Source organism: Hyla sarda, chromosome 1 (assembly GCF_029499605.1).
Source record: "Hyla sarda isolate aHylSar1 chromosome 1, aHylSar1.hap1, whole genome shotgun sequence".
In the NCBI taxonomy this organism is placed as follows: Eukaryota; Metazoa; Chordata; class Amphibia; order Anura; family Hylidae; genus Hyla; species Hyla sarda.
In genome coordinates this window covers 394479761-394488390 of record NC_079189.1, presented here as the reverse complement: position 1 = coordinate 394488390, position 8630 = coordinate 394479761, and the positions used below count along the sequence as shown (strand labels likewise).

General features: G+C 46.3%; 1 long non-coding RNA gene across 2 annotated transcripts in view; it reads right to left on the bottom strand.

Annotated features, from left to right (window-relative positions):
* Positions 1-4025: 4025 nt before the first annotated feature.
* LOC130276572 (uncharacterized) overlaps positions 4026-8630 on the bottom strand; it is a 51190-nt gene continuing 46585 nt past the window's right edge. For both annotated transcript variants that reach the window (XR_008845170.1, XR_008845172.1), the window contains exon 3: positions 4026-4392. This is a non-coding gene — a long non-coding RNA (uncharacterized LOC130276572). The remainder of the gene's footprint in view (positions 4393-8630) is intronic.

Genomic DNA, 8630 nt, shown 5'->3' with positions numbered 1-8630 from the left:
GCATAGTACTACTATGAGCGTGTATGAGCATCCGAACAGCACAGACGCCACAGGCACACAAACACAGGATGCCACAAGCACACATGCAGCACCACTGCCATGGGCATGAAACACAAAGCCAGGAGCGCACGAGTAGCACCAACCGCCAAGGATGCATATGCCACATAATGCTATGAACGTGTGAACAAAAGGGCGTATGAGCCGTGTGATGCCAAAAACGTGTGAACAGTGTACATGCTATGAGCGCGGGAATGGTATAATGTCAACGAATGCCCAGTATAAATGCCACGAGCGAATGGCAGTGTGAAGGCTATGAACGTACCACAGTATAAATACCATGGGCAAAGGACAGTATGAATGCCATGAGCGTGAAGACCGTAACGCCACAACGTATGAACCAGTATAAACTATGTGTGTGAACCGTCTGAAAGCCCCGAGCATGTGAAACCCGAACAGTATGAACACTATGAGCATGCGATCAGTATGAATGCCAGGAACTTATGAGCAGAATGAATGCCATGAGCCTATGCAGAGTATAACTGGCACGAGTGTAACAAAAGTATAACTACTATGTCTCACGACCAGTATGAATGCCACCATCATATCGACAGTATGTTCCTTGAGCGAATGAATACCATGAGCGCCTAACAACGTATAGCCATGACATACAGACTGTAAAAACCTTGAGCATACAAACAGCATGAATGCCATAAACGGAGCGAGCAATATCAGTGGCATAAGCGTAGAACAGCATGAATATTATGTGCGCCCGCCCAGTGGGTGTTCCACAGCCATGTATGAACAGCATGAATGCCATGTATGAACAGCATGAAACAGTGTAGTTGTCTTGAACATAAAACAGTATGGATGTCCGGTAAAACAGTATAGATGCGTGCGGTATAAATGACTTGATAGATAGAATGTCAAGAGCACGAAATGTTATGATTGTGTGTACAGTAAGCCAAGAGCGTATACACAGTATAAATGCCATAAACGTGAGGACGGTATAAGCAATGAGCGTGTGAATCGAGTGAAATGCTGTGAGCGTATGAACAGTATAGCGCCATGAGCGTATGGACACTATACAAGTCATGAGTGAAAAGAAAGCCATGAGCGTGTGAACAGTATAACTGCTGTGAGCGTACGGACAGTGTAAACGCTGTGAGTGCCTGTACAGTATGGAAAGCCATGAGCGTGTGAACAGTATGAATGCCATGAATGTATGAACAGTATGAATGCCATGAGCGTGTTAAACAATATGACACCATGCCACATGCTTGTAACGGTAATTCAATGAATTTGATTAGTTGTATCCTCTGTTTTTGGTATGAGTTTTTTTTTATGTGTGGTATAACTATATCGTGGTGTATGTATGTGGTATAACTATATCATGGTGCCTGTATGTGGTATAACTATATCATGGTGCATGTGTGCGATGATTTGTGTAATGTGTGCACAACAATTATGTTGAAGCACCCGCGTGGAACATCCGTATCTTGTCATATTTGTCACCGCTACATAAGATTTATGAAAGAACAACTATGTACTGGAGTATGGCGATACGTACGTCAGTTGCCCCCTACGCTCATCACGGAAATCAGTGAATGCACGGCAAATGCCAACAGTGAATAAATGGTGTAATACTGTGGAGGAACTAACAGAAAATGCTATGCATGAAGGCAGCACTGCCCAGAGCATGCAACAATGATGGAGAATACATAGCATAAATGCACGCACCAAGCTTGGAGAATACATAGTATAGATGTACACACAGAATGCATGATGACAGTCAGATGATATGATAAATGCATTCACCCCTGCGCAGAAAGCGATATATTGTAAATTAGCTTAAGCAGATGAAGCCTGAAAATGAACCGGGCGGACTGTATGAAATTACCTTGAAATGAAACTAATGTACTGAGCGTATTTAAACAAAATTAAAACGACATATCAGGGTAGGAGGGAGCCAACTATGTTTGAGAGGAGGGGGAATCCCTGAGTGCCATGACTTGTAGCGTGTCCCCACAAACAGTACCGGCACCAAAGACATCCACTGTGACCCCAAGGATTCCCCCCTCCCCATCAGCTATGAACAGGGGGGGGGGGGGGGCAGGCAGACTGAATCCAGCATGTGTATAGGTTAGCTGTGGAATTGCCTGCTGGCTGACAACCCTGCACTGCTCCGGCCCCTCTCCCCTGACAACTCTGGGCGTGGCTCGAGCTGGCATCCCCCTGTGTGAATGAACGGCCCGTGCTCAGTTTGCGCAGCGTGACACTAGCCGGCCATTTACAAAAGTGCGGCACATTATTAACCAGGACCGGGCTGATCGGGGGTCCCCTCGGTCTCCAGCTTACCTCCGGAGCCGAGGATAACGAAGCTACACAACCCCCGATCAGTCCCGGCCACTTACCCCTCTCTCGCTGCCGCTCACTCTGACTATCGGTTTCGGCTGATTGGCTGGCAGTGCAGAACTCGTGGCATCCGACGGACATCCCGAACACCCCTCCCGTAGGAGCAGGGGCGTTATATACCCCTGCCCCTACCTATCTCTACTAGACGCCCCACCTGGACGTGTGTGTGTGTGGGGGGGGGGGGGGGGGGGCAAAGATACTCACGCCCCTCACACAAATTCAGCCAATAGGCTTCCCACATATATATATATATATATATATATAGGGGTGAAAAGTTCGATACAATACTCTGTATGTTGTCAGACTAATGATTTATCCAGCGACAAAACTATGCCCCTCTTGATACAACCCATGACTTCGTTACCCTTCGCAGAAGCTGGCTGGCACTTGACACTATAGTTGAGCTCATTGTCCTCCAGTACCTCCAAGTCCTTTTTAGAAGTTTTTCCTAATGTTTTATTTTTAAGCACATAATTGTACATTTTGTTTTTACAGCGCAAGTACATACCTTGCATTTACCCACATTAAATGTAATTTGCCATGTCTATGCCCAAGTCTTCAGCTTACTCAGATCCCTCTGTAATATTATGTTATCCTCCTTTGTGGTGATCACAGGGTAATCTGCAAATATTGAGTAGGTTCCATTTCCCCTTGCTTCCTATCACTAAGCCAGTTGCTAACCTATTAATATAAAATATATCCTTCCCTAGTCCCAGCATCCTCATTTTATGTACTAACCTTTTGTGTGCACAGTGTCAAATGCCTTACAAAAGTCCAGATAAACAACATCCACAGCTTCACCCTGGGATTAGTCTGTCAGGACCGATCCTGCATAAAGTCATTATGACGCTGTGTTAGAAGCATACAATAAATGATAAAAAAATATATATATTATGAACCCCCCCCCCCCCCCAAAAAAAAAAAAAAAATTTGCTCCCCTTCTCCTGTTTTTTATTTTTATTTTATTAAACCCACATAAAATAAACTTATTTGGTATCCCCAAATTTATCTATAACCACCAATCACAGCTGAGCTTTCATTTTATCAGAGGTTTTTAGGATTTTAGGATAAAAAAAAAATAGTTTTTAGAAAGCTGAGCTCTTATTGGTTATTATGGTCATAACCACACAGTTTTTACACAGATTGATAAATCTTGGCCATTGTGTAAAACCACCCCTGTGCACTTAAATAAAATAAAATATTTTAATAACCTCTGTAAATGTATTCTAAAGCCTGTCCCTTATACTGTGACCTATATTTTATAAATGGTCTGGAATGTAGCCAAGCAAGATCTTATACCTACTTCAGTGAGTCATGCAATAGTGTAAACAAGTCAATCATGTTTTGAATAAGTATTAGACTGCATTCAAATCTCGTTTTTGCAATACGGTTGCCGTGTCCGGTTTCATTAATAAAACCGTATCGGACCGTATTGCAAACCGTATATATATATAGACATTTCATTGTAAACCGTATGCCAACCGTAGCATCCGTTGTGTACGTTTTGCATCATATACGGTTTATACGTTTTTTTTTATATTCAGAATGCTTTTATTGAATCCAAACAGGTTATAACATACCATATACATAACATAACCAATGCACTTAAGGAACTCTAAATCGGCAGACAAAATGCAGAATGGGAAGTGACTTGGGCATGAGTCCGGTACAGCAGACATACATGGAAATTGCAGGTTCAGAGCATCAAATCACTATTTGGCATTAAATTGTACACATTACCGAATAATATAGATAAAGAGAACTGCGGCATTGGTCAGGTCAAAAAAAGCAATACAAACAGAAACATCTAATCGTAATAGAGGGAAAAAGGAGAGGTAGAGCAACGTAAAATGAGGGAGGGAATAGACGGAGCAAGAGAGAGAAAGAGTAGGGAAGGTGGAGCTATCGCCCCTTGAAGTAACCTGTCCATCGGCGGTCGCCTCCAGGCCACCACGCCCACAGAAGGAACATCAGGGGACACTGCAAAGAAACACATCAGGTCAAAACCGGACAGGTTAAGGTGGAGGCCGGAGAAGAGGTGTCACACTCAAACACCTAAACTATTGCAAGAGGAAGGACGGGGAGGCTACATAGGATAGCCTCGGCAACCAGATCGCCGTATATTTAGCCTGTCGGCCATACGAGTCCGCCATCAATTCCTCCATTCTGCAGATGAACAGGACTTCTTTGTACCAGTCAGAGACAGTGGGTGGAAGCGTGTCCTTCCAACGCCTGGGAATTACTGTTCTCATTGCCACTAGAAGAAAGTGGGCCAGAATTTTAGAGGGAGTCTTCCTGGACATCGGCAGAACGGACAAAAAAGAGGACTTTAGCTTCATTAGGGTAAGCCACACCAGCAATCGATTGTATGTCAGAAATCACTCGGGTCCAGAAGGGGGCCAGTGACGGGCACGACCACCAGATATGCCGCATGGGGCCTTGAGCCCCCCCACATCGGCAGCAGGCCTCAGATACTGTGGGGTAGATTCTATGCAAAACAGAGGGCGCTGTACCACCAGGACAAGATTTAATAATTGGTCTCTTGGGCTTGGCAAGAGATAGACATCTTGTGGCACAATCTAAAGGCCGCCGACCAGTCTGATGAAGCAAACGTAGTGCATAGTTCAGACTCCCAAGCCCTCACAAACGCCGGGAGAGTCTGCTCTGCTTCTTCTAGGAGTAATCCATATATCTGAGAAACAGTTTGTGTGGGCGGGGAGATGGAAGCACACAATACCTCAAATGGGAGAAGGGGTCTATTCAGTTGAAGTTGCCGGCCCGTAGTGTCTATGAAATGTTTAAGCTGGAGGTACTGCATGTACAGTGTCGCCATGCAGAGGTGCTCGGGCACCAAAGCTTCGAACCCTCAAGGAATCCCCTGATCGGCAGAGTGGGAGGTTCCGAAACGCCCAAAAAAGAGGAGCAGGCAAGGCCAGGGGGAAAGCGAGGGTTACCCAGGAGGGGGGTAAGGGGTCCGTCTTGGGAAAAAATAGACCTATGAGACAGACTTCGTTGGAAAAGCGTGGTCAGTTCCCCTATGACCCATGGAAAAGTAGACCGCCTAACACCCGTCAGAGCATGTGGGGGCAACCATGGTAGGGCTCGGAGAGCCCTGGTCTCATCGGGGAGCTCTACCTCCGTCCATCTCCTGGTAGGGGAGCCATACAGGAAGTCCAGGAATCTGGTCAGAGAGGCAGCCATTTAGTAGGCTTTGCAGTCAGGGACTGCCAGCCCCCCCGACTGCTTCCGCCTGAGTAAAACCGCCCTAGAAATCCTGGAGGGCCTCCCCACCCAGATAAACGAGCGAAACAGTTTGTCTAGTCTGCGAAAGAAAGCGGGTAGGACGCATACCGGTACAGTCTATAAAAGGTAAATAAGTCTGGGTAACACATTCATTTTCAGTATTCCTAACCTGCCCATCAATGAAAACAACCCAGTCGACTATTTTGTTAAGTCCCCTCCTAAAATACGTAACAGAGGCAGGTAGTTCAGACTATACCCCTCTTGAGGATCCACTGGGACCTGTATGCCCAAATACTTGATCGAGCCCGTGGCCCAGCGAAATGAGTATTCCCTTTTCAGTCGTGACACTTCAGAGGCAGAGAGGGTGAGATTTAAAGCAACATTTTTGGACATGTTAATCCTATGGTTACTGAAGTGTGAGAAACGGCTCAATACACTCATGACCGTGGGCAAAGAGGTGTGGGGAGAGGAGATATAGAGGAGCAGGTCATCCGCAAAGGACGAACAGAGGTGCACACTACCATCCTGGGAGAACCCCTGGATATGGGGGTCAGATCGGAGAGCAATCAGTAAATGCTCCATACAAAGAACATATAAAAGCGGGGAGAGCGGACACCCCTGTCTCGTTCCGTTGCGCATGGTGATCGGGGAGGAAAGAGAACCATTTACTCTGATTCTAGCCTGCGGGTCCCTGTATAAGGCCAATATTCTGAATTCAAGTAGAAGAAACAGACATGGTCGCACATCTACAATCTTGTATAATGATCTAATTGCTTCTCAGCATAATTTCAAAAACTAACAGGTTGTTAGTATATGTTTTGATCAAAAAGTACAAAGCCCACTCGCCACGTCAAGGACACCTATTTAGAGTGGGTCCCTAACATCGCTAGCATAAAATGGCGTGGCATTGGGCGGCGACCACCACCACCGCGACACCAGTGCCCACAGGGGGAACGAACCACTGGCAGAGCGGCCCCAATGCCACTCAAACCAGTCTATGGGTCGCACCTCCCCAAAGACACGGCGCCACGGCAGTAACGGACGCCGCTCAGCACCACACCAGTGTGAACAGGGTGAAACAGATCACTTACCATGCTCTCCCAGTCAGACTGGGAGGCTGCTAGGAAAGAAATGGCCCTTGTGTAGCTAACTACTACTTATATAGGGTTGGGCTGAGAGGGTGGGGAAGAGTGCAGACACATGTTCAAACAAAAAAAAAAGGAGGGGATAGAAAACACAATGTGAATTCAGGTAGAAGAAACAGACATGGCCGCACATCTACAATCTTGTATAATGATCTAATTGCTTCTCAGCATAATTTCAAAAACTAACAGGTTGTTAGTATACGTTTTGATCAAATAGTACATCGCCACGTCAAGGCCACCTATTTAGAGTGGGTCCCTAATGTCCCCTTATACTAACAACCTGTTAGTTTTTGAAATTATGCTGAGAAGCAATTAGATCATTATACAAGATTGTAGATGTGCGACCATGACTGTCTTCTACCTGAATTCTCATAACGCCAATATTCTACCCAACATGTTCGGGCCCATTCCTATCTGTCTCAATGACGCCTCCATGAACCTCCAGTCCACACGATCAAAAGCCTTCTTGGCATCGAGGGACAAGAGCATCAGTGGTTGTTTGGTTGCCACAGCTCGATACACAGTAGAGTAGGCCCGCACAGTGTTATCTCGAGCCTCTCTAGTTCTGATGAAACCTGATTGATCGGGGTGGACCAGAGGGCCAAGGATGGACGCCATACGGTCCGCCAATATCTTTGTGTGTCTGCATTAAGGAGGGATATAGGCCTATAACTTGAGCATGAATTTTGGTCTCGCCCTTCCTTGGGGATAACAGTTATAATAGCGCCCAGAGACTCCACCGGGAAACCGACCTCGCGAGAGATGGAATTAAAGGTGCTACACAGGAAAGGGAGGAGGACATCTTTCAGGGACTTAAAGAATTTGGCCGTTTAGCCATCTGGGCCCGGACATCTGGGTACGTCCAAAAAGTCTACATCTCCATCTGGGAGTCGGGGGAGAGCGGTTTGCTGAATATAGTCAACAAGGGCACCATTCGGGGAGGGTTCAGAGGTATCTTGGGACTGGGTAGGGAGATTATATAACTCAGAGTAATATGTCTCAAATGCCGTCAGAATCTCATCAGTGAGATGAGTCTTTCTACCATCTCAGGCGGTGATAGACAGGACGTACAACGACGCCCTCCTCTCTCTGAGAGCTCGGGCCAGGTATTTCCCGGGCTTGTTGCCCATTCATAAAACGCCCTCGAACAGCACTGGCGAAACCGTTTATATGAATCCTTCAACAAGGCACAAATGTCATGTCACGTCCTAATGAGATCACTCAGCGTGGCTTCTTGTAATGAACGTTTATGTAAAGCCTCCAATCTAGAGAGCTGAGCATAAAGGCCCTGCAATTTGGCTGCCTTTTCACGTTTGAGCCCTCGTTTGAGTCCAGGACCCCTCGGAGCACACATTTGAGCGCCTCCCATTGTACAGGTAAGGACGTTTGGTCAGAAGCATGCACATCAAGGAAATCAGTTACAGCTTTCCTCAGATCTGCCAAACCCACAGTGTCAAGTAGAAGGGACTCATTAAGACGCCACATGAACTGCGGTCTACTCAGAGAAGTCATAGAGAGCGTGCAGTAAAATGGTGCATGGTCCGACAGAAACAAGTGACCAATTTGAGTGGAGGAAAGCCTGGATAAGTAAAAGTGAGGGAGGAAAATATAATCAAGACGGCTATACGTCCTATGAGGGCTAGAAAAATGTGTGTAGTCCCTGTTCCCCGGATGTTGAAGGCTTCACACATCGCACAGTTGTAGAGAATGCAGCAGCTTCCTGAGTTTACTCAGTTGTCGGTAAGAGATAGCAGTGCTTTGTGTCAACGTGTCTAGAGAGGGAGATTAAGGTCCCCACCCACCAACAGCATACCCTGGGCGAAAGTCTCC